The 26,973-nt window shown below is 40.8% G+C and overlaps 1 pseudogene; it reads left to right on the top strand.

The window, feature by feature from the left end:
• Positions 1-1,322: 1,322 nt before the first annotated feature.
• Positions 1,323-26,973, top strand: part of LOC128735207 (homeobox protein 2-like) — a 35,078-nt pseudogene continuing 9,427 nt past the window's right edge.

Here is a 26,973-nt window from a genome sequence, read left to right as displayed (position 1 = left end):
TCAAAGTTCTTGGAATTAGTTCGGGAGGTAATATTTTTTACATTTTGATGTATTTTGATTGGTTATTTCGAAAACGGTTTCTACGGGGTCACAGATCATACCGCAGGATTCAAGATAATGCTTAGCATTATCACAACAGTTCAAAACGTAGAACAATGCGATACATTTGGAACCAGTTCCCAAATTATTTATCAGTACTAAACTGGCCATATCAGTTCAAAACATCTAAAAGATCCGCTAAACCAATCCTAATAATGGATTAGGCACCCAACTGGCCATCTGTAACCCTACAGGAACCCAATTCTGGAATGGCCAATGCGATCTAAAGTCACCAATTTATATAATAAGATGAAAAAAGGGTCCACAATGTCAAGTTCAAAGCTAATAGCTTTGCTGAAAGCTGATATTCTTTCAAAACAAGCGGCTTCCCACGCTTTACCGGACGTTGCTCCGGAATTATTGATTCCCGGGAACTACATGTCATTTGATGGCCAAATGCTTTGCCTAATCAAAACTGGATAAATGTACGAATCAAATGCCACTGGTTTCATCCAAATCGGTTCAAGATAGCCAAAGTTATAAACATAGCAAATCATGGGTACCCGGGTACCCTTGTCGCCCTCCTACGTAATAAAAAAATTCAAGTGCCTCTCATTGGTAATTCCCTTTATGGATATGCACCAAAAAAACCTCAATTACTTAAGATCAACGAGTTTTACGATGTCGCAAAATTTCAATGACGTATGTTTTAAATTGAATGAGTTATAACTATTTTAAAACTGAAAAGGTACCCGGGTACCCTGTTGCACACATAACGGTTAATGATTAGTTCTACTTGTGGTTGGAATTATGTTTATGCATAATGATTAAAATAACATTTGATTATACAGTAACAATCCGTTACGGTCATGTTCAGTACTAATATTACAAAAACCGTGAACCATATCACTGACTTAGGGCACATTGTAAATTCTCGTTCAATTTACAGCTCATCTCCCGCTTCCCAGCCTACAGCGATCAATAAATACACGCCCGTCGCTGATGTGAAGCGATCGTCCGACGCGGCGCGGGTTCGTCGCTTCTTTCATTCTCTGCGCATCCAGCTCTTCGGCGGGATATCGAGATCTACTCAGCCAGCAGCTCAGCAGGCTCGCGCTCAGCAGCAAAACGGCTACGTGATATGTGTGTATAAAGTTTAAACCAACCGAAATTCGCATCGCATTAACTCGCCGCGTGCCGAACAGTACGGACGAAGCTCGCTGTACCTACGTGTATCTTTGTCTTCTCTCGTGACTTTGTGATTTTCCACGGTGTGTGCATATTGTCGTGTGACGACGGGTGATTCACTTGCCACGGGGTGTGATTGAAGTCGGAAGAAGCTAAGTGGTCTTAAGACGCAGTTAAAATGAAATATCTAGGAGCATTACTCGGTGTCGTCATGCTGGCCGTCGCTGCCAGTGCAGGTAAATACCTACTTGCATGGGGTTTGTTATAGGAAAAAATAGTCAGTATTTTTAGTTTGAAACAAACACGCCGCTTGAGATGAGCAGCGACAGCTTATCCGCTAATGGAATAATGGTGTGAATGACAAATGTAGGACCAACTGCCCGAAATACCGGTTTCTTCGTACACTAGCTGCTGCTGCTTCTTCCTAGCTTCCTTCCTGCGCGTTAATTAAGCGAAACTTTGCGCTGAGATTTTCGAATGAACAAAAGTCGGTGGATAGGAGTGATAATTTTGTACCTTTTTTGCTTGTTTACCTTCTCGACGTGACGGTCGACGTTACGAAGAACTACCGAAGTATTATTTCACTTTATTTAAGTATAAATATTGTATTATGAATATGGAAGTATTCGTGACATTGACACTGAACATGAAGCCGTATATTCTTGATGGCCTTACCTTGATGGTGGTGGGAAGCTCTCAGGCTGAGATCAACAACAATAATTTGATGGATGTTGTATTAACGTATATTTTAGTTGGTGAGTCGATGGAAAGAAGCGTCTACAACGTTGGATGAACAAAAAAAAATTACAAAGCATTCCATTGTACGTCGATGCAATGATGCAATCTTCGGTTAATGCATTTGCTGATCATGATTCTATGGATTCTGATGATTCAAACAGGAAGAGTTCACCAACGTTCACGTGTTGTGGTCTATAGTTGTTTTTCTAATAATAGAAGGTAAGGTTGCTCACCTTTTAGCATAATACTCCCCCGGGCCACGAACAATTGCAAATTGTTCAAACTCAAAACGAAGCTGAATGGTTTTTTACCCAACTAGCAGAAGTTGCTAAATAACCCATTTAAAAATGAAATATCCAATTTGCATCGGATGGATGGAAAACAATCGATCGATTCATCATGAATCCGTTCGGTTTATCCCACATCTTCCATGGTCCCGTAATGGGTTCTTGGCCTAATTCCTTTCGGGCAAGGGTTCTTTTCAACAGCAGCAGTAAACTGTTATAAACATCATCATGGGTCAATCGGAAGAGCAGAGCAGCTGGTTGTGTGTCTGCGAATTTGAAAATTTGCATGCTGCCTGATTGTGTTGAATTACGGATTCGGATATGGGCAGCGTAAACGTTGGCGAAGCTGCCAATGGAATCATTCCGGAAAGCAAAAGATGGTTTAAACGGTGATCGATTAATCCGTCGAAAATTCAATCTGAATCGAAGCTAGTGAAAGTCTTTCGTTTTGGACCTAAACTGATAATTACTAGTCACAATTGTTCTCGTTCCGGTTCGGGTTATTTTGGGACTGCATATTCTCTTTAATATTCATATTTATATATGTTCAGGTTAGTCAATCTAGGTTAACTACAGCTTAAAACCGCATTAATTTGTGTGCCGTCATCTTAGCTAAACAATTTGCATTTAGTATTTTAACCGGTAAACTTGTCCTATGGCTTTTGTTCGCGGCTAGAGGCTCCAGATAGCCAATGTGAATTAGAAATTTGAACCCAATTTGAAACTATCTGAAGACTGCTCTGCCAGTTAAGAAAAATTATTCATGAAAATTTAAAATAGTCAATCCTTTGCTGGTCTATTGTATTGAGTTGTTTGCTTCAAAACGCTTATTAGTGATTTTCCGTACAGAGTCAGATTCATCGGACAATAAGATCTTAACATAATTCTTCTCGATTTGTGGGTTTGCAGCCACTCCTTCTGTTTCTGTATTTTGACAAATTTATAAAAGTAAGATGCTTTTCAAACTCCCCCATTGTCTGATACATAACAGACTTTGACTTTTTCACAAGTTTTGTTATATTTCTATAGAAGTCATTACATAATAAAACAGTCACACATAAAATGCTTATCTAGATCAATGCGTACCACATCTAGAAATTGAGCTGCTTTGTCACAAAATCTAAAATGTCCGCGCATCTCTAATAAATGTTTATACACAGCAAATGTTTACAGTTTCTCAAAGCTTGTTCAACAGGTGAAAAACTTCTGCTTATAAGTTTTATGTCGATTTCAACGATGTCGATTAAGACCATTCAAAGATACGGTAGCCTCTGGCACTTTAGCTAACACTCGGTAGACGGAAAGTAACATCAGTTGGATAACTACTATGCAAAAGATTGTTTATTCTAGACCAGAGATTTCCAAAATGGAACCAAAAGTATTAGAAGCTTCGCGAAAAATTTGGCGGACTGTTTGGTTCTCATTACTTTCTTTGCGTTGAATATCTAATTCAACAGCTGTTAGCAGAGACAATAAAAATGTCAACTTTTTTTTCAAATCAATGCTAGTAAGATACGAGTTAGTTACGAGTTGCTGAGACTGGAGTGCGATGTTAAACTTCGTAGGTGCATAGGGTTAACTCCATAGCTAAGGAGGGAGTAAGGGTCACCGCCAATGAACCAATGCAAATATGCTGCTCAAGCACAGGGCTAGCCTGTTACTGAGATCCATGAAAATGGACCTGAAATTGGACTGGAAAGCGGATTTAAAAGTCGCTCTGAAAATAGACCTGAAAATGGACCAGAAAATGAACATGAAGATGAACTTGAAGATGGACCTGAAAATGGATTTGAAAATGGACTTGAAAATAAATCTCAAAATATACCAAATATGGACCAAAACAAGGAACAAAGAATGGATCTGAAACATGAAAAATTGATCTGAATATGGACCTAAAACGTAGATCATAACTAAATCTAAAAATAGACTTGTAGATGAACCGGAAAATAGGTCTGAAAAGAGACTCCAAATGCGTCTCAAAATAAACCCGAATTTGGTCCTGAAAATGGACCAAAAAGTGGATTGGAAAATAGACCTGAAAATGGTCCTGAAAATAAACTTGAATGTGGACCAAAAGTGGTTTTAAAATAAACCTGAAAATAGACCTGGCCTGAACATAAACCAGAAAATTTCTTGAAAATTTACCTGAAAACGAACTACCGTGAACGTTCCACATTCTGCGCTGTTAAGACATTTTTATGATTCTTCCGCTATTCTAAGTATTCTAGATTTAAATTAATAACGTGGATAGCAGCAACGTGTAGTGCTACGGTCTATAATATCTGGTAAAAAATGTGGGAATTATAAATCGACCAACAATTGAGTATATTTTTCGTTTTGTAAACTTATTCACGTGCCTAAATCTGTGCACTTTCTTGCCCATGTTCCTAATTCTGCGCACCCAAAAAGTGAAAATAAATACTTCTGCCATGCTGTTTATGTCTTTATACGCTGAAAGCACACCAAAAAATCCGGCATTAGCCATTACCATAATTAAATCCATGATTCGGCCTTCTTGTGCTGTCCGGGTGGCAGAGGAATATTGTTATCATTTTGATTGCCTCATTTTAAATATTTTATTCTCGATAACGTGAATTTCGATTGATTCGAGTTTTGTGCATACTGAACATTACACTTTAGACTAATACTAAAAATTGTGTTTTCATATAGAAACCACTTCCCCACTCTCTGACATCCTCATGAGGTTGGACATTAAAAAAATAGAAAACATGGTTTCATGAATTGGCGTTCATAGGTTCGGACCCCGAGACACAGCTCAGGATTCCAATCAATGCAAGTTAAAGATTCTACTTGAATTTTCATGCCTCTATACCTCAGCCATTTGGGTGAGGTTGCATTTCTTCGCGGTTTCTTCGTAGGATACATTACTGCGCAGAATTTGGAACATGAATAAAAAATCTGTGCCTAAATCTGCGCATTATTGGTTCGCATTTTTCTAAGGAAAGCAATGCATACAATCACTCTTTTTGTCTGAAACATGACTAAAACTAATTGTTCTTTCTAATTATGCTCGATAATTTGAACATTGCAAAGAATTTCGATCATAAATTTGTTAATTTTCTTGAAGGACAATCTTAGCGTTGGTGCTAACGGCGATGTTTTCTGCCATATAAAATACTTACAGTTTTACGTTAAATTATTTCGCTCTCAAATATTATGGCCGGTTTGTGAATAACGGCGTAATATTCAACAGACATTTATAAAATATAACGCAGTGATCATAGTTATGCACAATGTTAAAAAATACTTATATAAAGAAAAATGCGCAGAATTAGGAGCGGTCACGGTATAAAATGGACCTGAAATTGAACCAAAAAATGGACTTGACAGTGCACCTAGGAATGGACTTAAAATTGGATCTGAAAATAAAAAAAAGTGGGCCTGCAAAAAAATCTAAAAATTGCATTGAAATGGAGCTGATATTTGACCCTAAAATAGGCCTAAACTAAATAAATAAATAGGACCAAAAGTAGTCCTACTGAAAATGGATCAGAAATTCGAAATATCTACAAACAGGTGGACTAAAGAATATATCTGAAAATGGTCCTGAAAACGTATCGGAAAATAAACCAGAAACAGGTCTCATAAGCTGGCCGGCTTAGTTGTTAGACTGAATACTTTGAATAACTTTTCCGAGTCTCAACTATCGCAGGCAAACAAAACCAATAGCACGTGACGCCCACAGTACGTCGCATCATTCACGTTAACTCTGAGGTAAAGTCGTTAAAATTGACACGATGATAGACTGCATTTTTACCGAAACGCAGAAAGCCGACCCAGTATTATTAGTGCAATTGTGCATCTATTCAACAATATCTGAGAAATCGGCGGAAATTTTCGGTGGAGTGTACGCTTACTTAATTACTTAAGTGGCTTGCCGTCTTAAGACAAAGCCTGTTGAACAAGGTTTCCCCAATTTTAACTCGGTTGTGAGCTACCGCTCTCCAATTTCTCGCACACCGAGTACTCTTCGCCAGATTCCGCTCCACCTGGTCTAACCATCTTGCTCGCTGCGCTCCTGGTCGTCTTGTTGCTAAATCCTGGCCTGAAATCCGGCGAACACCATATTTGCAGGGTAGTTGTTCGGCATTCTTGCAACATGCCCTGGCCATCGTATCCGTCCAGCTTTAGCCACCTTTTGGATACTGGGTTCGCCATAGAGCTGTGCGAGTTCATGGTTCCGCCTCCATACTCCGTTCTCCTGTGCGCCGCCGAAGATCGTTTTTAGCACTCGTCGTTGAAAAACTCCGAGCACTCGCAGGTCCTCCTCGAGCATTGTCCACGTTTCATGCTCGTAGAGAACAACCGGTCTGATAAGCGTCTTGTACGGGGTGCACTTTGTACGGGTCTGCTCGACCGCAATTGCTTGTGATGCCCATAGTAAGCACGACTTCCGCTGATAATACGCCTCCGAATCTCACGGCTAGTATCATTGTCCGCCGTTACGAGTGAGCCAATGTAGACAAATTCGTTGACTACCTCAAACTCATTGCCGTCGATCAATATACTACTGCCCAAGCGGTGTCGTTCGGCCTCGGTTCCGCTGGCCGGCATGTACTTTGTTTTAGACGTAATTACCTTCAACCCAATCTTTTCTGCTTTAGTCTGGTGTACTTTTCAGCCACCGCCACAGATGTTCTGCCGATAATGTCCATGTCATCGGTAAAGCAGACGAATTGACTAGATTTGTTGAAGAACGTGCCCCGCGTGTGGATATCCACTCGGTTCATAACACTTTGTAGCGCTATGTTGAACAGCAGGTATGAAAGACTATCACCTTGACGCAGCCCTCTGTGTGATTTGAAAGAACTTGACAATTCACCCAAAATCCGAACACAGCACTGTGTACCATCCATCGTAGATTTAATCAGTTTGATGAGCTTCCTGGGTACGTTGTTCTCGTCCATAGCTCTTCTGGTCGATGGTATCATATGCGACTTTGAAGTTAACGGAACTCAGTTGAAGAAACTCTCTATTCACGGCTCTTTTGGAGGATCTGCCGCAGTGTAAATATTTGATCTGCTGCAGAGCAGTGGTTGGAGAATTCGCGAAAAAGTGATCGTTTGAATCGATGAACATCCCTCATGAACACACACTATTCGCCTGCCTCGGCGATAATGCACGCATCAGCTTTGAATTTTATCACGAACAGAACCTCAATGTGAACATCAGAATTCGTTCAAAAATTGAATATTGAACATTGAGTGTGTTCGATTTATCGGATATAGAATGTCCGGGGACGCCAGAAAGTATTCAAAATAATATTACCACGAAAAGGGAATAGTTTAAAGTAGTGTTAGTGGCTTTACAAGCACCAGAAAGCAGTAATTTGCACTTTTGCGTTGCTCACGATATTCGTATATTCAGCGATGCTATGAAGCGTGAGTGTATGATGCTCATTGTTATAGGCGAATTGAACCACTCGCGTAGCTGTTTTATCATGATAAAAACCGTTTGCCGATGGTCGGCGTATATATTCATTTTGCGAGTTTTCCAACCTCTGCTGCAGAGCGACCTTCGACGAGCCGGTTTGATAAGTTTCCACAAATCTGTTCGCAATTGGTGACAGTCGGCGGAAAATGAATTTGGACAACACTTTGTAGGCGGCATTGAGAGTTCTCACAATCGAACTTGTCGCCCTTTTTGTACATCGGGCAGATAACCTCATCTTACCACTCCTCCGGTAGCTGTTCCGTATCCCAAATTCTAACAATTGGCCAGTGCATACAACCGGCCAGCTTTCCTGGTCCCATTTTAATAAGCTCCGCTCCGATGCCATCTGACTTGTTGTTCTTTAGCTGCATGATGACCTGCTTAACTTCGTCTATCGTTGGGGCTGGCACCTCTTCCCCGTTTGTTGCACCGTCGAAACCGCTTTCCCCGCCGCCATGGTTCTCCGCCTGGGCGCCACTCCGGTGTTCGTCGAAGTGCTGCTTCTACCTATCGGTCACATCACGATCGTCCGTCGGAATACTGCCATTCTCATTCCGATAAATTTCGGCTCGCGACATAAAGCCTTTGCGGGTCCGTTCAGTTTCTGGTAGAACTTCCGCGTTTCCTGAGAACGATGCAGCCGCTTCAACTCTGCATATTCCTGCTCTTCCAGGTAGCGCTTTTTCTCCCGAAAGATTTGGTTCCGCTGCATCTTCTTCTGTTTGTGTCTTTCCACGTTCTGACGTGTGGCACTGCGCATCTTGACCGTCCGCGCAGCGTTCTCCTCATCCATCATCCTCCTACATTCATCGTCAAACCAATCGTTCCGCTGATTCCGGGCCACATGCCCGATGGAGCTCTCTGCTACACTGCTGATGGCTGTTTTGATAGTGTTAGAACAGTACTTGAGAGGGGCTTCGTCCAGCTCGTCCTCTTCTGGCAGAGCAGCTTCGAGTGAATGCGCGTAGTTTGCGGCGACGTCTGGCTGCTTCAGCCGCGCGAGATCTAACCGAGGCTGGCGTCGGAACTGAATGTTGTTCACAACGGAGAGTCTTGGGCGCATCTTAACCATCACTAGGTAGTGGTCCGAGTCAACGTTAGCGCTTCGATAGGATCTGACGTCGATAATGTCTCAGAAGTGCCGACTGTCGATCAAAACGTGGTCGATCTGTGATTCTGTCTGATTTGGTGACCTCCAGGTGTACTTGTGATGGATTTTGTGCTGGAAAAAGGTACTACGTACGACCATATTCTTGGAGGCGGCAAAGTCGATAAGTCTTAGGCCCATTTCATTGGTCCGCTGGTGTGCACTGAACCTTCCAATCACCGGTTTGTATTCCTCCTCCTGGCCGACCTGAGCATTGAAATCCCCGATGACGATCTTGATATCATGTTTTGGGCAGCGGTCGTATTCACTCTCCAACTGCGCGTAGAATTCATCCTGGTCGTCATCGGAACTTCTGAGGTGAGGGCTGTGCATGTTGATGATGCTTATGTTGAAGAATCGGCCCTTGATTCTCAACCTGCACATTCGAGGATTGATTGGCCACCACCCAATCACCCGTTTCCGCATCTCGCCCATCACTATGAAAGCTGTACCCAGCTCGTGTGTGTTGCCGCAGCTCTGGTAGATGGTATGTCCATCTCTGAACGTACGTACCGTTGAGCTCTTCCAGCACACCTCCTGCAACTTGCGGCTCTTCAATACGTCGGAGAGCACTCGAGTGCTCCCTTGGAAGTTGAGAGATCGGCAGTTCCACGTCCCGAGTTTCCAATTCATAGTCCTTTTTCGTCGCGTGGGTCTATTCCGATTGTTCCAGTAAGAATATATTTGTTCTTCGTTTCGTGCTTTAGTATTTTTCGTGGTGACGGCTTGCAAAGCCTGCTACACCAACCCCCTGTTTCGCCGGAGGGCCAACGAAGCTCGAAAGAGCCCTCCTTTCCTATCAGCATACGACCTTGGCTTCCACCGGGGTTGGTTACCCGATCTCCACCAAAGTTGCTCGTATCCCGGCTGGTACCACGAGGAGGTAGGAATAGGAGTTTCTGAATAAGAGGCTATGAACCACTGTAGGGTCTATTTTATGCCAACACGTGCACAAGGCACCGACGGACGGTACGCATTATTCAGCGGTTTACCAGCCAAAATACATCCAAGAAATGATGAAAATTGAAGTGGCTTCCCTTACTACGACGGGAATTAGCAATAGCATTAGCAACTTGGTTATGAGGTACAACCATATTCATTTGACAACAATAAAGAATTTCGTTCTGCTGCACTGTAGAAATCCTGTTAGAAATTGCCAAAATGGGCGAAGAAATAGAAAAGCGAATCAGCCGAATTGTTTTACTTATATTTAAAAGAAAAAGTGTTTCGTCTATAGACGTCTCTAAACTAAAACACCCAATTGAAACGCATTGAAATTTTTGGACTATTTGCTCCTGAGTTGATTGAACTGTTGAATTATTCCAAGTCCACGGTGTGTGATGTTTGATGAAACGGGATGTGAACCGTGATGAAATGATTTAGAGAACGCCGACAGAAAAACCGAAAGTGGCAAAGAAAAATAAAGGTAATCCTTAAATTTATGCGAAGTCGGTGGCTTTTTTCAATTAGAATCCTAAATTGACGTCAACAGACACTGCGAAAATGGCAGGTAAGAGCAGGAATCGCTATCCTATGTTGGATGCTGATTTTATAAATTTAAAAGCACAAGCTGACCGTAACGCGAATGAAAACAGAAGAGAAATGCTCAATAAAGCATTATGAGAATTTATTGACATAATAAGATTGCAGTTGCAGTTTTTGGACATATTCTTGAAAAAGTAGGTTTGTTTTCGTTCAATCAGCAACGTGTCCTGGAACACTTAAAGTTAGTAAGGCTTCATGCACAAATTACGTAACGTTCAGAGGGGAGGGGGGAGGTCAAGCTTGCGTTACTTTTTGTTAGATAGGGAGTAGGGGGAGTCTTGAGCAGAGTTACGTAACAAATTTATCAAATTAAAAAAATACGGAATTATATTTTGCTAAATAGATCTGAGCAGCTGAAAACCGTTTAACCCCGTTACATGCAACATAGGGTGATGCCTTATTGCTGTTTCACTGAGAAACTCTATGATTTTTGCCTCCATTCTACTTGATCAAATCCATTTTGATCAAAATTCCTGTTTTGAACACAGACCTGGTTGTGTTAAATCATATAGTTTGATCAGAATTCAAAATTGACATTCTGATCAGAGTAGTTTTGATAAGAATGTAAAATCGATGCGTTTCTTGAGTTTGCAAAACCAAAAAAAGTTAAATGGATTGTACGATTTTCATTCAATGATAGGGGGGAGGTTTAGTTAACGTTACGTAATTTAAAGGGGGGCTATGCCAAGCGTTACTTTTTGTTACATAGGGGTGGGAGGGGGTCAAAAAACCATAATTTTTGCGTTACGTAATTATTGAACCACGCCTAAGAGGTAGTTATTTGGCAAGCAATCTGCAGTTGTGGACTGAAAAGTGACGCTTTCGTAACGTAATTTCTGGAACCATGAGCAAGAAAACTTAGGCAGTTTCAACAATTCGATGACAACTGTTTGAACCGCGTAATTTACGTACCATTCCTGGGTTTGAAAAATTAAAAAGAATGGTATAAGAATTTTGTAAAGCATGCAGTCAAATTTGTCAACAATTCTTGCTTTCATTTCTATAAGCACTGCGTTGTGCAAATTACAACCCAAACAAACCTGTAAACCAATTAAAAAAATACGACAAATTTCGGATTTGAGGAGAAAATAACGGAACTATCTTGCTCCTGGTTTGGTTCGACAGACATATTGGCGTATCTACACTGGAGCACTTGGGTGCACGAATCACTATAAAATTTATTGCAGTGACTGTATACTCCACAGTTATGGATCAACTAAGGCGTATTTTACGCTAAATTATAGGATAAAAAATTTAACTTAAATCAACCTTTGTCTAAACCACAATTATGGATCAGTGCAATAAATGGTCACAGTTATGGATAAAAGCGTTACATATTATCATATAATCAACGGAAGCAATTAAATCAAGTTCGAAAGATTTTTGCTGCTAATAGCATTAAACGCAATTAAGTAATATCAGTTACTTTGCTGCAGGTACAATACATGCCATCCGGATCCGGGGGGACACATTATCTGAATGTTCATAATTTTAACCAAATCGCTCAATATTCTTGAGAATAATTATGTCATTGAAATAAACTGTAAACTGTAAAAATAAATTGAAATGATTATTTGATTTTTCTAAATCAAAACATGCTTTTAGGATGATGCGGTACCTCACCTTCTCTTTATACCTGAGCACGCAAGTTTTTATAGTTCAAATGAATCAAATTTAAATAGCTATAAAAAGTTTTCGCAGTCTTAAATTCCAACCCAATTATCAGTTTTATATTCCCAGAAGCTAAAATATATCGCAAATTTCGATAAATACAATCGACTCCAAAATTTAAATAAAAAAAACCTGAGCTCCCGGCAGTCGATTTTCTAAACTTTTCAACACCGTGAAGAAAATTACTATTATTACAGGCATTCAAGAACAAAAAAAGTGTGCTTTCATTACACGCATTCATTGCTGCCAGAAATAGCTGTAAGAAATTAGCGAATTGTTCATGTATCTTTTTTGGCTCTTTTGGCTTTTGTTTTTCGACTTCTAACATCGTTTATCTTCATTCTCCGATTGACTTGCAGAGTTCGGTTACTACATCCCGAAGGCTTTCTACAAAATCGACGAGAACGGTTACCGATCACCGCTGACCTACATCGATAATCTACCGGTAAGATAAAATAAGTGCTGCCTGTCTTAGGCACGGGGGAGGAACCAAATGGAACAATTCGATACACTACAACTACACTGTTGCGTTGTTGGTTTGATTGTTTTGTTTTTTGTTTTCGGTATGGGGGTAAAGTAATTTTGTAATTGTAGACCGATCGAGTTCTTCCGTTTGATTTGCTTCAACTAGTTTTTTTTCTTTCTTCCTGCTGATAATTTTTGTTTTGTTTTTATTCTTCTTCTACTTAGCCAATGTTCCACCGCACGAGGAGAGCGGCTCAACTGGGAGGAGGTAATTATTGCGACGTGCTTTCACGTAGTATAAAACGATGTAAACAGTTTCCAAAAACACCCTCGAGCCTGCAATCAGTCACCCTAATTGTGGACTTGATTCGAAAGTTTAGCTCGACCGGTTAGACTGCCCGGAATGCACCTCTCGAGCGGGATTTCCAACGCGCTCGGAAGTCCATTATCGGAGATTTCTTCACCACGGACATGTTCGCCCCGGCGCATGTTGTTCGGTTTTCTCTAATTGCCTGCATTGTTTTTGATCGAATGTGTTAATTAATTTCTGTATTCTTCTCTTTCTTTTTTCTCGCTTTTGATCGATAACAGTAAACTTCGGTTTCCCGATACAGTTCCCGCAATTCCCACAGCTTCCCAACGGACAGGGAAGCTTCCAGGGTATTCAGACGTCCATCACCAGCAGCGGGTAAGTGAAGAACGCAAAAATTCTGCGGATGCTGTCAGTAAATATTGAAACCAATCTGAACTGGTATCTTGCTCAGATAAGACACATATCGAACGTCACGACCCTACAGTGAAAAGTAAACAAACTTTACGTCAGACACGAACCAAACCGGTTCGGTTGTGATATAGTCTTGTGAACAGACAAGGTTACTCATCGGACAGACCATGTACGCCATAATGAAATGAAGTGAATTCAGACAGCGTGCTAAATTATTATCATCAACTTAACAGTCTTTGGAAGACAAAGCAGTGCTTGCGAATAGCAGCCAAATTTTAGATCACCAAGTTATCTTTCCCTAATTTTTCATTTAATTCTTTCGAAAAAACTTGCAGGTACTTGTTATTTGCAAGTAAAAATGCCAAATTAGACAATATTCAATAACCTTTTGGGCCTTTTTTCAAAATTAGACAGCAACAAATGAGTGATTATTCATTAATCGTTTTATATCTCTGTTAGACAAATTTGGTTCATATTTCTCACATTACAAATCCTCCCTAAACAGGATTTCAGCAACTCGATTGATGAACTAATCAAGTTCATAAATCCATTTTGTTAGACATAAAATTTGATTAGGAAATGAAATTCTATGTATTCATTATGAAATCTCAACTGTCCTTTCAATTTGGACAATGTATTTAGTGAACAGTTAAGAATTATAACGCCGTTGAAGGAAAATTATTACTTTGCCCCATTGAATTAGATAGATATTATGCGGAAGGCGATTTATTGATGAAAATGGCAATGTAGAATGGAAGCAGCAGTTAACGATGCTGAATGAACAGCCCTGAGTGATCATTACAGTAACAACATTGACAATCATTAGCCATTTGACGGTTGGAAAGCTAAGGTGCAAAAGAAAATTAAATTACATTCTTGCGTTTAAAAGACGACAATATAAAAACCAGTCAAAGAATACGTTTTTTAAACGCAATCTGCGGAAAGTTATTTCTGCTGGCAAATGTATTATGCCGGTAGTGTCATTTTACAAGCAATCTAATCCGCAAAATGATGATTGTACATCAATCTATTTTCATTTAAGATCTACAAGAAAAGTAAATATCCCGAAATTTTGAATTCAACGTGCTTTATTTTTAATTATCACCAGGTTAGGCTTGCTCAAGGGACATTGGAACATTGTATCAAGATTCGATGATTAAAAAAATTTAGAAACGAATTTTTGAAAATGTAGACATTCCACTGTCCGTCAATTGCTTGAAGAAAATCTTAACGTTACTCCACTGAAGGCGCTTTTCTAGACATTAACATGGAGCATTGGCATTGGAGTTGGATACGAGCCTAGAAGTAAATTAGGCAAAGACCGACTATTTACAATAGCATCGGTTTCAATCACCATTGTAAGAAGACACATTATTCAACTTGGCATTTCATTGTAAGCTGAACATCACGGTTTTACTTGAGTGGACTATGCTCTCCCACGATCCACCTATACTGAGTGCTGAAGGTGGAATGAAAAGCCTTTACGTTTCAGTATTAGTGAATGTTGCGGCGGATTCCTGACTCGTTGTACTTTCGGATAAGGAATTTAGTTGTTTCTGGGACTAAAATTAGCGTATTCATATGGCCATCGATATCCAAGAATCCGTCTTTATCAAGTTTCGGCAGTCGAGTTGGCATTTTGTCTGCACCACAAAATTCTTGAGCAAAATCGGGCAAACCAGAGCCCACCATTCTCCTACTTTTCCTACCATAGATTCTCAGATTAGAGAAAGTTTGTAATTCTTCCATAACAGTTGAGAAATAGGGGTAGATGGTGCAAAACATTTTACTTCTCGTCATTTCCCTGAAATGAGACCATCACGAATCGATTTCTCGTTTTAATCGGTCGATTTTGTCAACTGTGCAACGCTCTGTCCAGTATGCTTCCTTATCCCTGGGCTGCCTCCTGAGCACCACCTCGAAAAATAAAACCGCGAGTACCAAGCTGGTTTTCGAGATGATCGCTCTACGACGGATCCCCTGCGTCAGTTGCTAGACAAGTTACGGGAGTACAACTTGCAGACTCATCATGAGTTCTTGAACTTTAAGGCGACGTACGATTCAGTCAAACGAAATGAGCTGTGGCAGATAATGCTAGAACGAAGTCTGACATGCTTCTTGGTTTTACGAATGACGTCGAACTCAACTGAATCAACCTTAGAGCACTGGAAGAGTTCTGTAGGCCTTTTAAACGGGAAGTTGTGAGATTGGGACTTACCATTAACACCGCCAAAACGAAGTACATGGTTGCTGGCAGGTAACATGGGAGTTTAAATGATGTTGGTGCCGAGGTGGAGCTGGATGGGGAAGGATATGAAGTAGTTCCTCCAGTTCATAAACTTTGGTACGCTCGTGATAGGCAACAACGACGTAAGCCGCGAAGTAAAACGGGGAATTGCAACTGCGAATCGAACTTTCTGCGGATAACGTATCCAGCCGAAGTCCCGTTATTTGCAAATTAGCACAAAACTGGCACTCTACAAAACATTAATCCTCTCGGTGGCCCTGTACAGACTCGAATCACGGACGCTAAAGGGAACTGACCGACGAGTACTTGGGGGTTTTGACCGTAAAATTTTGCGTTCAATACTTGGTGGTAAAATAGAAAATGTAGTATGGCGTTGGCGCGTGAACCACGAGCTGTATCAAGTATACAAATGTGCTGATATACTGAAGGTAGTGGCAGGCTGCGGTAGGGACCTCGTGTTGCTTCAACAGAGGAAGCAGATGCTTCTGTAGACACTTCTTGAGGTAGATCTGCCCGTTGAAGTCCCGGTACTCACGAACGGCGCGCTCCATTTGCCACATGAGCAGATCGCTTGCCAAATCATGTATTTCTTGGCAAACTTTAAAAGTTTGTGCTCTTCCTCTGGAATATTAAACATTTGCTGGGCGGTGAAGTACAGTACCACCGGAAGCTTCCGAAAGTTTGCCTTGACGTAAGTCTCATCGTTCATGATGAGGCAATGAGGCTTTATCAGCATCTTGGTGTAGTTTCCGGGTCAGTGACTTTCCCACCGTATTTTGCCATTCGTCACGATTTGGAGCCTTCTGCACTTTGTTCGTATGCAGTCCTTTCCGGTATTTGGGTACTGAACGAAGACGGACAGATTCAACTTTTTGGTCACATCACTGATCGAAGCATTGGGATTCCGCCTAAACGCTTCCACGCCACACTTGTGATCTTGATCACTAGTAGAACATCCATTCTGGCCGTATTTATCCGTTCGATGCTCAGAGTTTCGTAGTAACGTTTAACCACACGACTCACCGTTAACTGCACGATTCTAAGTTGTTTTCCGATCTCCCGATGAAAGAGTTGAAGATTTGTCAGGTGCTTGCGCAAAATAAATTCGCGACGTTGCTTTACGGGTAACGCCATGTTTTCCAATTTTCAATAAACTGGCCACGATAAAAATACAGTGCAAATAATACCCAATGGGTAATTGGGCTTTGAAATGGGACGTTGCAATTGAACCTCAAAGTCCACTAGGAAATAGAATTGTAATTGGCCTTAAAATCGGACATTAAATTGTACTTGAAATTGAACCTAAATTGAATCTGAAATCTGAATTGAATAGAATCGGAATTGGACTTCAAATGGGTTACATAGAACATGAAATCGAACTTAAATTGGATTTTTAAATTGAGTTTGAAATTTGGTTTGAAATCAGACTTGGAATTAGACATGCAATTGGACTTGAAATTAGACATGAAATTGATGGTGAAATTTAAATTAAATTTGATTAAAAATTGGCTTTAAAATGGGACATTGAAATTAGACCTTAATTGGACATTGAAATTGGACCTTAATTAAATCAAATTGCACTTTAAATTGAACTCGGAAGTGAAATTAGAACTAAAGTAGACTTAAAATCGGACTTAAAATTTGAAATGAGATCGGGGGCGAAATTGGAACAAAATTGAATTTGAAATTGGCTTTAAGACATTGAACAGGGCAAATGAAGTTGGACTTCAATTGAAGTTCAAGATGCACTTAAAATTAGACTTCAAATTGACCTTTAAGTCGGTCATTAATTTGTACTTGAAATTGGGTCTGAAATCGGAGGCAAAATTGGAATTAAATTAAATTTGATGTTGGTCTTATCGTAATTTTCGGATGCCGCAGGGAAATCTGTCGTCTCCATGTTGGCAGTTCATCATTCGACGCGGGATGCCTACTGAATCTATTACTGCTACTGCTGCAGCGAAGGGACTTTTCTAATTGGTGTCCGTGCAAGATTACCACTGGTGGGGTCTTACATAGAGCAAAAGGAAAACGGACCTCGCTCAACAGAGAATGATGAATGAGCCGGTTGCTAAGCAAGTATATGAATATATGATACTACCACCTGCCTTAGCAGAACATCCGTTCATAGCAATGAGCCTATCATGTCAAAAAGAGTTGAACATATTCAACGATTGGTCATGCCTCCCAACTCTTGTAAGAAGGGCCAAAAGGGAGTTGATCGATAAGCAACATCACTTACACGTACCAGGGATTTAGAGAATCTCCTTCCAAGGGCTAAATCACCTGAGTCAATCGTTGAATAATCCGTCTTAAGATAATTATAATAGACCGTTGAATTTTTATTAAAAAGATGTGGCTTTTCGGTCTCGAGTTTCTTACGAAAACTTTATTTTACGTTCAGCTGACGTTTCGAAGAACTATGCCTTCATCATCGGAGCAAAACGTTTATAAATGTTTTCTTAGTCAAGTGTTTAAACATGAAAATGTTAATTTTGTTTAACCCTCTATAACTATAACCGTCTACGCACATCACAACCAGATCAATTGAATTGACGGTTATAGTTATAGAGGGTTAAACAAAATTAACATTTTCATGTTTAAACACTTGACTAAGAAAACATTTATAAACGTTTTGCTCCGATGATGAAGGCATAGTTCTTCGAAACGTCAGCTGAACGTAAAATAAAGTTTTCGTAAGAAACTCGAGACCGAAAAGCCACATCTTTTTAATAAAAATCCGTCTTAATGCAGAATGACTCCAGCAGGTGGGGAGAAGAGCCCGCTCATTATCCACGATGTGTTGTTAATCGGGCCAAGATTAACCCTAGAAAGTTGACTGTTTCACTCTCCCTAGGCCCACCGCTTTAAACAAGTGCTCTGATGGTCCCTCCCTCTTCCCGATTATATTTTATTTATGAAATATGGTATATATGGGTAAAAATAGGACAATCTCACCAGCAGTCCTTCGAATGGAATAGAGTTGCGTCCTTTTAGTTTCCATAACTGCTTCTAATAATTAACTTAATTTTTCTTCTGGTATCCAATAGCCATGTGCAGTATTAACACTCGTATTGGCCAAAGTTTTCACTATATAGCAGTAAATACTTCATAAGCTAAAACGAAAAAAATAATTAAAATAACTTATATTATGCTTACCTATTAACAAGGTCGTGTGGTGTCTGCCCAAAACCTCGATTATGAGATCAGGCAGCCGAGAACAACACAGTATCGCACCTCCTAGCTTGGCTACTCAATAGAGCATTACCGGGTATGGCCACGTGGAGGCGCTAGGTAGGGGCTTGGGATAGCTAGAGCTATATTGGACGCTCCTCATTTGCCTTCCCCATTTCATACCCTGAGCCGGTTGCTAAGCAAGTATGCTATAAAATAGCTGCTGCTTGTATGCTGGTATGTGAATCCAGCCGGGGAGAAAACTAATACTGCTGCTCTCGCTGTGACGTTATGCTCTTTTACTGTCGCCGTTTTGGAAATCTAGTGGGCGGAAACCAGTGCGATTTGTACGTCAATCATTCAGAGTCAATCAATCAATCAGAGATCATTTGATGAATAGGGGAAAACCAAATCGATTTCTGCTGCTAATATAACCATCCGACAAAGCAATCGAATATTCAAAGGAACTTTTCGGATATTAGACATATTATTAGTAATTTTTTTATTGCATTGCATGTATTTCCCTACAGGACTTGATTGGACATGAAAATGGATATGTTTTAAACTTCGAATCGTACTTGAAAATGGATTTATATTGGACACGAAATTAAAGTTAAAATTGGACTTGAGATTGAATATAGTTTTACGCAATTAATTTACTTAATGCTTGTTATTTAATACCGAATTATTGAATTGAATTTAATTTAGTTATACCGCGTACCCAAATAATATATTTCCGCTTCTTTAGTTTCTGAAAAATAACGTTATTCTGAAAAATAACGGGTCTGATGCAACAGACGAAGAAGACGGGACAGACGAAACAGACGGGACAAACAGGTCGACTAAATATAAGGGACAAATGGGAAACACGAAATAGACAGGAGCGACGGAGTATGCGAGAAAGACGGGCAGACGGGACAAACGGAACAGACGGGACTAAAAGGTCGATCGAATAAACCGGACAAACAAGAAAGACGGAACGGATGTGGAGTAGGGCCTTCTGGGGCTCCCACGCAGTACCTACATACAACTAAAACTAATAATAGAATGGTAAGATTGGATTAACAACCTTAGCGGCTGACAAGCGTTTTACGACTCGTTTATTCTACTACAAACATTCTTAACCTTAAGCTTCTTCTTAACCTGGTCTAACATGTAGGAGACTTTTCCTCATCTAGTTTAGTGCCCGGGCAAAAATACAGGACAGATGGACCAGACGGGACAGTCATGACAAATAGGAAAAACCAAGACTGGATGGACAAGAAAAACGGGTCAGATGAAACAAGAGGAACAGATAGGGCAGAAGGAACAAACGGGACAGACGGCACAAATTGAAGACAAGGACGGCCATGATGGACAGGACACACAGAATAGACGAGACTGAGAGGATAGACAGAATTCATGGGACAGACAGAACAGATGGGACAGGCAGTACATACGAAAAAAAACGAACAGAAGAATTTTATTTTTTAGATTTCAGACTCCTGCAATAGAATTAGTTTACCAGTAGAATATAGCTAACAATATTATCAGTTTACCTACACCAACTGTGTATACCTACACAGGTAGTTTAAACAAACATTGTATCGCTTTACACAGGTAGTCTTAAGCAAACATTGTATCGTTTGACACAGGTAGTCTTAAGCAAACAATGTATCGCTTTACCTATCACCTTTTGTATACCAGCAGCAAGGAACCTTAAGCTCCTATAAAAACTGTAAAATTGCTTTGGCTAATTTAGTTCGAAAACAGACACTGAGGAAGCCTGCAAGTCGTAGGCGAAATACGTATCTGTCATTGAATAAAATACACATAGTAGAATTAAATTGGATAAGTTTTCTTATTTTTATTTTTAGGTTTCGTATTCTACTAAGACGCTCCAAAACTTCAGTCGAACAGAAGAAGCAAATGGGACAGACATGGTGGACGGGACAAGAGGGTTGGACGGAGTAGAAGGGACAGATAGTACAGATAGTTTTTTATTCGTATATGCATGTGTTTAAGGTTGGGAGTAGCGATCAGGGATGGTTCGATCACTTTGACTCAATTTTGATTCATTTAACAGTAGCGTCCTAACCGAGCAAAATTTGACAATTTGATGTATGGGTCATTTGTAGATAATAACTAGATCTACAATTTTGCTGAATAAAGTGTTGCTGTATCTTTTGTAGTTACGGTGCTACAACGCTAGTACCTCATTAGTAACTAAATGAACGTTCATTTAGTTACTAAAGAGGTACTAGCATTGTAGCGCCGTAACTACAAAAGTTACAGCAACACTTTATTCTGCAAAATTGTAAATAATAACGAGTTCTTCAAATGTCTCATACATAACTTTGTCAAATTTTACTCGGCTGAGACGGTAGTGTCAAATGAATCAAAATTGAGTCAAAGTGATCGAACCATCCCTGGTAGCGATGACTTTTTTTGAACCGATTTTTCTAACTTTTTCTTGTCATCTTTACTGCCTTAATCAAAGCAAGGCGACATCTCATCAACAACTTCCTCGATCTTGTTGCTAGTGTTAACGACAAGGTTGTCAGAGTACATTTAGTACAGAGTCAGTATGGCACCGAATATCACCCTTCCTTCCCTTCTTCAGTGTACCATCATGCTCCCATAGACTCGGGAAACCATCACAAAAAATAAAATTAGTTCAACTAACCTGCTAACCGTAATAAGATCTTGCAACTCGAAGCACCAAACATTGCATTCTATAGGTTCTGTTACTTTTTGGGGCATAAATTGCACTAAATACTAAGATTTCAGCCTACATACAATTCATCACTATATTTTCACTTTTTCGTCGTCGAATTTTCAATAATTTTTTTCGGCCGTTCCATTCGTCACATCACTCTCGAAACTTAACTTGAGGCACAGAAAACTTTGATTTACCACCCGAACAGTTATTTAGTAAGGTATTGTAATGATTTTGCCCTAATTCTACACTTGAATTGACAGGAAAAACTTCACTTCGTTTCGAATGCAATTCCTAATCCATGACCGTCGTTGCTGTACGTTACCAAGGGAACGAACGTAAACATTTGAGCATGAAATTGGTAAACAAACTTTTATGTGATAGAATTACTGTCGGATCTATTTCAACAGCAAAAATAGATACGCGATTCTACGTTTCATTATTGTTCATAACAGAAACTCTGTTCTCCTGGAAAAATGTGATAGCATAAACAAAACGATAGTGGCAACAAGTACTGAAATCGTTAAAAATCAGCAGGACTCTGATGACCTTCACCTTAAATCACTGAAATAAATCATCCGCTTATTTTATCAAAACAGTCTGCGCAGTTTGGGAAATATTTTAAAATTGTTACTCATCTTCGTTTTTGTGGACGAATATTAGAAAAATTGCATAATTGATCAGTACCGAAAGTACTGGTATTCTCTCGTGCCGGTACCGGTACGAGGTACTGAAAAATCAGCCGGTAGTACCGGTATTCCCGGTTCTGATACTCCCGGTATCCCGGTGTCGTCTGTGTTTTGAAAGTTGATATAAAAAGATGGATGTCGGCATGTTCTTCAGCTCTTTCGTGTCCGTGGCGATCAGCTGCTTTTCCGTTTTAGCCACCAAATTATTGGAGTAGATCCTCCGGCCGTAGCTGGGGGATGTTCGGAGGGTTGGCGATGTTCGGTATAACGTTTATCTTCAGCCGTTCCATCTCCTTCAGTAATCTCCAGATCCGGCCAAAAGAGCACATCATCCTTCTCGTGATACTTCCTAATGAATGCGGCAACTTCCGGCAGGAACTATGCACTGTATAACTCTCCGTTCACCACGAGCCCCAAAAGAAAGAACAGCGGCTTGGACATTCCCGTCTTGCTAATCGTCTGCCACGGAAGGAGCTTCTTCGGGATCTTGGTATGGAAGAAATATTTGACGTCATGACTTACCTCTCTGGTGAGGCATGTAAAGTACCCGGTTCCGTGCCAGTCGTTGCCGTCCAGCGTCAAGCAGATCTCGTCTTCCATATGACCATAAAGTCTTCGCAAGAAAGATGTTTTTGACCAGCATCTTTAGCCGTTTTTTGTGGGTGATTATCTGCTTGTCAGACACGGTCAACTTTGACTGATGCTTCCGCACGTCCATGTCCATTTTGGTCAGGTACTTCTTCATCGTTTGCCCGGTTGCTCCAAGCTCCCGACCCACGGCGCGGAATGATGAGGTCATCTTGCTCTCGATCTTCCTTTTCAGCTTCTGTTACACGGCATCCGTTCGCAGCTCTTGCCCTCCTCCAAAAGCGAGAGGATGTTGTGAATGCCGTATCGGTTATATGCATATAACCGGACACGAAGTGCCTCACGATGTCCAACTTCTTCGCTCCCTGGTGGAGCTGGGTGTATGAACAAAGCGTCGAGCGTAGTTACTTGAATGTTTTCGCCATGCCTGTTTCAAATCAACTGATAATTTTTTTTTTCTGGAAACAGGGAGTAGTTTAGGTTTGGTAACACGATAGCTAGTTTTTGTTTTATATCTTATCGTTGAGCCAATTTAATGAAATTAGGATAGATCCTACCGCATATTGTAGTACTGGATTCATACTGTATTTACAGTGAAGGGATAAAGTCCCATTATACTTTACGTCTCTTCTCGTATCAATGATCGACCTTGTATCGATTACGTTCTCCATCATCTTCACGCTAAAGTTTATGCTGCGTAAGAGGCACTAGCACAGCATATTTCCCGCCTCCGAGCGATAGGTAAGTGAGTAAGTGATTTTTCGTGAGAATTATAATGCACAAATAATTAAAAGCCCTTTGATTGGCATCGGATTGCATTGCATGTGTATAAGAAAAAACAGATTGAATCATCCTTTTGCCGAGGGAACGCTACGAGCTGGCCTTTTTCTCCGGCTTCATTCCAGAAGCACACTCCGACAAGGTAAATCGCTGGCGAATACCACAACCCCGTCAAAGCGCTCCTATCAAATTGAATCAGCACAGAGAATTAACCTGTAATTGCCAGCTCGTTTACGTGGTCCTATTGCTTTGCTTGCTCGGGTGGTGGTACGAGGGCCAAAGAATCGCGCCGCGATAAATTCGCTATTCTCTGCCCTCTGCGCTCTGCCGTACTACGGCTAAACGGCCTGACCGCAACTGCCAATTCCGTCGTCTGTGGCCGGTGGCATCCGCTAATGCGATCAGTCCGTTTTTCCCGCCGTATTCCGGTGCCCCTGCTGCTGGTGGATGGTTTAGCAAGGAAAGGCACCTAATTAGGTTCATGTTCAGAAAATTTAACAGCAACGGAAAGAGATCAGTTCGTGATGCTGCTGCTGCTGCTGCTCCCCTTGCTGACTATGCAACTGTTGTTGTGGAGCGGCAAAAAAATGGAGAATAAAAATAAACTTCATAGAGCCGATAGCATTTGTAAGATAATTTCTTATTTCTTTGCAGCACTTTTACGCCTTTCGTCTGTCAGACCGGCGCTTGGCTTTTCGACGAGATATTTTCCGCTTCCTCGATCACGTTTCTACGCCGCCACCATCCGAGAGATGGCAGAAAATAGTTCGGCAAGCGTGCCCTCCACGCCGATAGTAGAAAGAAAAATCCAAGCTTGATCGATCCACCTTACAGGGTGGTGGACTGAATTGCACGAGTTGGTTCGAAACCAATTGGTTCGATCGGAAACAACTATTGAATTTAAAACAGCAGTTGCGATACCTTTCTATCGGAAATGCGATCGAAGTCTAAGTTGTAAACAGAGGTTGGTTATAGGTTTAAGGACATTAATGTTTAAACTGTTTATAGCCGCAGTCGAATTACTACGGCTAACACAGTAAAAGACATAAATTGAGTTGTAAACTGAGACTATTTACAAATTTGGTGTAAATTCACCAAATTTTTAAGAGGACAATTACGTTTAATACCTGCATTAATGGTTCAAAACCATATTTTTATTACAAACAACTACATGCGGCACAAGTATTAAACTATTTTATGAGGGGATAACTCAAGAATAAGAATCATTTTGACTTTATCCCTGTGGGATGCTTAAAAATGCATTAGCATGATAAAATGATTGCAAATATTTCAATATAAATTGCTTAGAAAGCATCCTTTATTGTTCCTCTCGATTTCTAATGACAATTTATTAGCAACGGTTCAGTCTCATTAAATTAAATGGTTTCCTTTTGCGGAACCGTTTATTCTAGTTTAATTAAGTTTCGTTTGGCTTTTCAGTGGGCAAAAACTTTTACGAGTTTCACTGTGATGCTTCTAACAGTCGCCGTTTTTTTTATGAGATCGAACCCACCGACCGAATGGTGGATCGGAAGAACAACAAAAATGCAACATTCAACTGCCATGGCACAATGCTGTGATAAATTCTGCACACTCGAATTAAGATATACTCAAAGCGATAGAATAGCGGTCTCTTGACTATTTTCTTCTTTTCCGCAATAGCCCCCCCTTCTCACGCTAAACTTCTGCAGCATAGAACTCTCTGCCCCCGGAGGTTCAATCCAAGCCAAGATGAAAAAAAAAAACACGGATGATCTGGCAGAAAGATAGGCAACAGAAAAACCGAAACGAGCCAAGCAAAAGGAAATTGATCGGTTTTTGATCGAGTCCGATTACCTGGCGTTCGCTCTGAATAGCTCTCTTCGCGGCGCGGTGCGGTGCGGTGCAGCGCGGCCGTAATACGATAGGAAACCTATCAAGACAATGATTTCATCCAGTCCCTTTCGATCTTCCCGACGACGCGGCGACGACGGAACCAGGGAAGCGGAATCGCACGTAACGATCGATCCTTTGCTTTCTTTGCTCGCGATAGCGCATGCGATGCTTTTAGAAGAAGGCGAAAATCTCCGACCATCGTGGATGGTGGACGTCTCTAATGAGGTCGTTTCATTGTCCTATGCCCTGCATAACAAGTTTATTACTGCAACATAGCATTAACTATATTTTGTACTTCTAGATTATCTCCCTGCGCTCTGCAGTGGTTGCATTGTCAGTTTGCTCGATACACTGATCATTAGTTTATTTTTATCTGCAAAGGAATTTTAAGCACAGGTTTTGAATAACTACACTGTGACTGTTTTCTTATGCACATTTCAAATTTCACTCGTGAACCAGATATAAGATTGCAGAAGTTTTTGTGACATATTGTGCCAGTTTTCCAGTACTCAATTACCAGCAAAATCGTTTTGAACCAAATCCTTTGAAAAATTTCTATTTCAAAATTCCCGGAATGGCCAACTTGTTCTCTACTGGATTTGGATCGGAACTGCGGTTAACAGTTCACTTTTTCGGATGTCGAACGAGGCTTTTGTAGCAAAATTGTTGCAAATACTAGCGTTGCTGGACCACGATATGTTGTGTCGGTATAATTGCAATATATGTTTTTGATGATTTCATCTTGCAAAATGGGAATGCCAGATGAGGTTTCCAAGCCGCACAAAACCCAATCCAAATCATTGCATATTGTTTTCCGAAACTCTGTATCCTTTCGTAGATCTCGCCAAATCTATCGGGTTCAGTACTTGTAGTTTGTCGTCATCGTCGATTACCATCCCGAAGAGACATACTTCGGTCTTCTTCGAGCCTCTAATTTTCATGTTTTTGGTCTTCGTTGTATTAAGTTTTAGCTCAACCCTTCTAGCGTTCGATTTCCATCTACCATAGATTGCCTCAGCAGTCGCAAAATTCCTGGCTATATCGTCAAAGTTGTCTACGAAGTCTAGCAGTTGGCTACTCCCTCAAGAGCAATGTTGAATAGCATGCCGGATAAGCCGACGCCTTATCTTAATCCTCGCCGCGTTTCGAAAGGACTCGTTCCGGAGAGGCGCACGAAACATATCACTCGATCCATCCAGGTTTGACCAGTCGCGTTAGTTAGTTTGGAAAACCGCGTTCGTGCATTATGTGCCATAGCAGTTTTAGATTGACGGTATCATATGCTGTCTTGAAATTAATTACGCACGGGTACGTTGTATTCTCAACATATCTGCAAGATCTGTCGGATGGCGAAAATTTGATCAGATCTCCTGCAGTGGCATGACGCCAAACTTTGAAGGTATCAAATCCCCGAGCAGCACCCTGTTGCCACCCGCAAAATCTAGCGGTCTACAGTTCCAGTCCCATTCTACATTGCTGGATGATACGGAATTTCGCTTGCTTTCCGTAACGATAAAACCGCCGGCCCGGTCGCCGGATATAGTCGGCGTAGACAAGGTCACGCTCGTTAGATGATTCGGAGTATCGATATGGATATGGGTTCTCGATATCTTCCCGTAGCCTGGGAATCAAAAATCGCGAACAACAGATAATGATATTGTCC

Source organism: Sabethes cyaneus, chromosome 2, assembly GCF_943734655.1.
Source record: "Sabethes cyaneus chromosome 2, idSabCyanKW18_F2, whole genome shotgun sequence".
NCBI classification, from domain to species: Eukaryota; Metazoa; Arthropoda; class Insecta; order Diptera; family Culicidae; genus Sabethes; species Sabethes cyaneus.
Note: the sequence above shows the minus strand (reverse complement) of the source record. Positions and strands in the feature narration are given on the sequence as shown.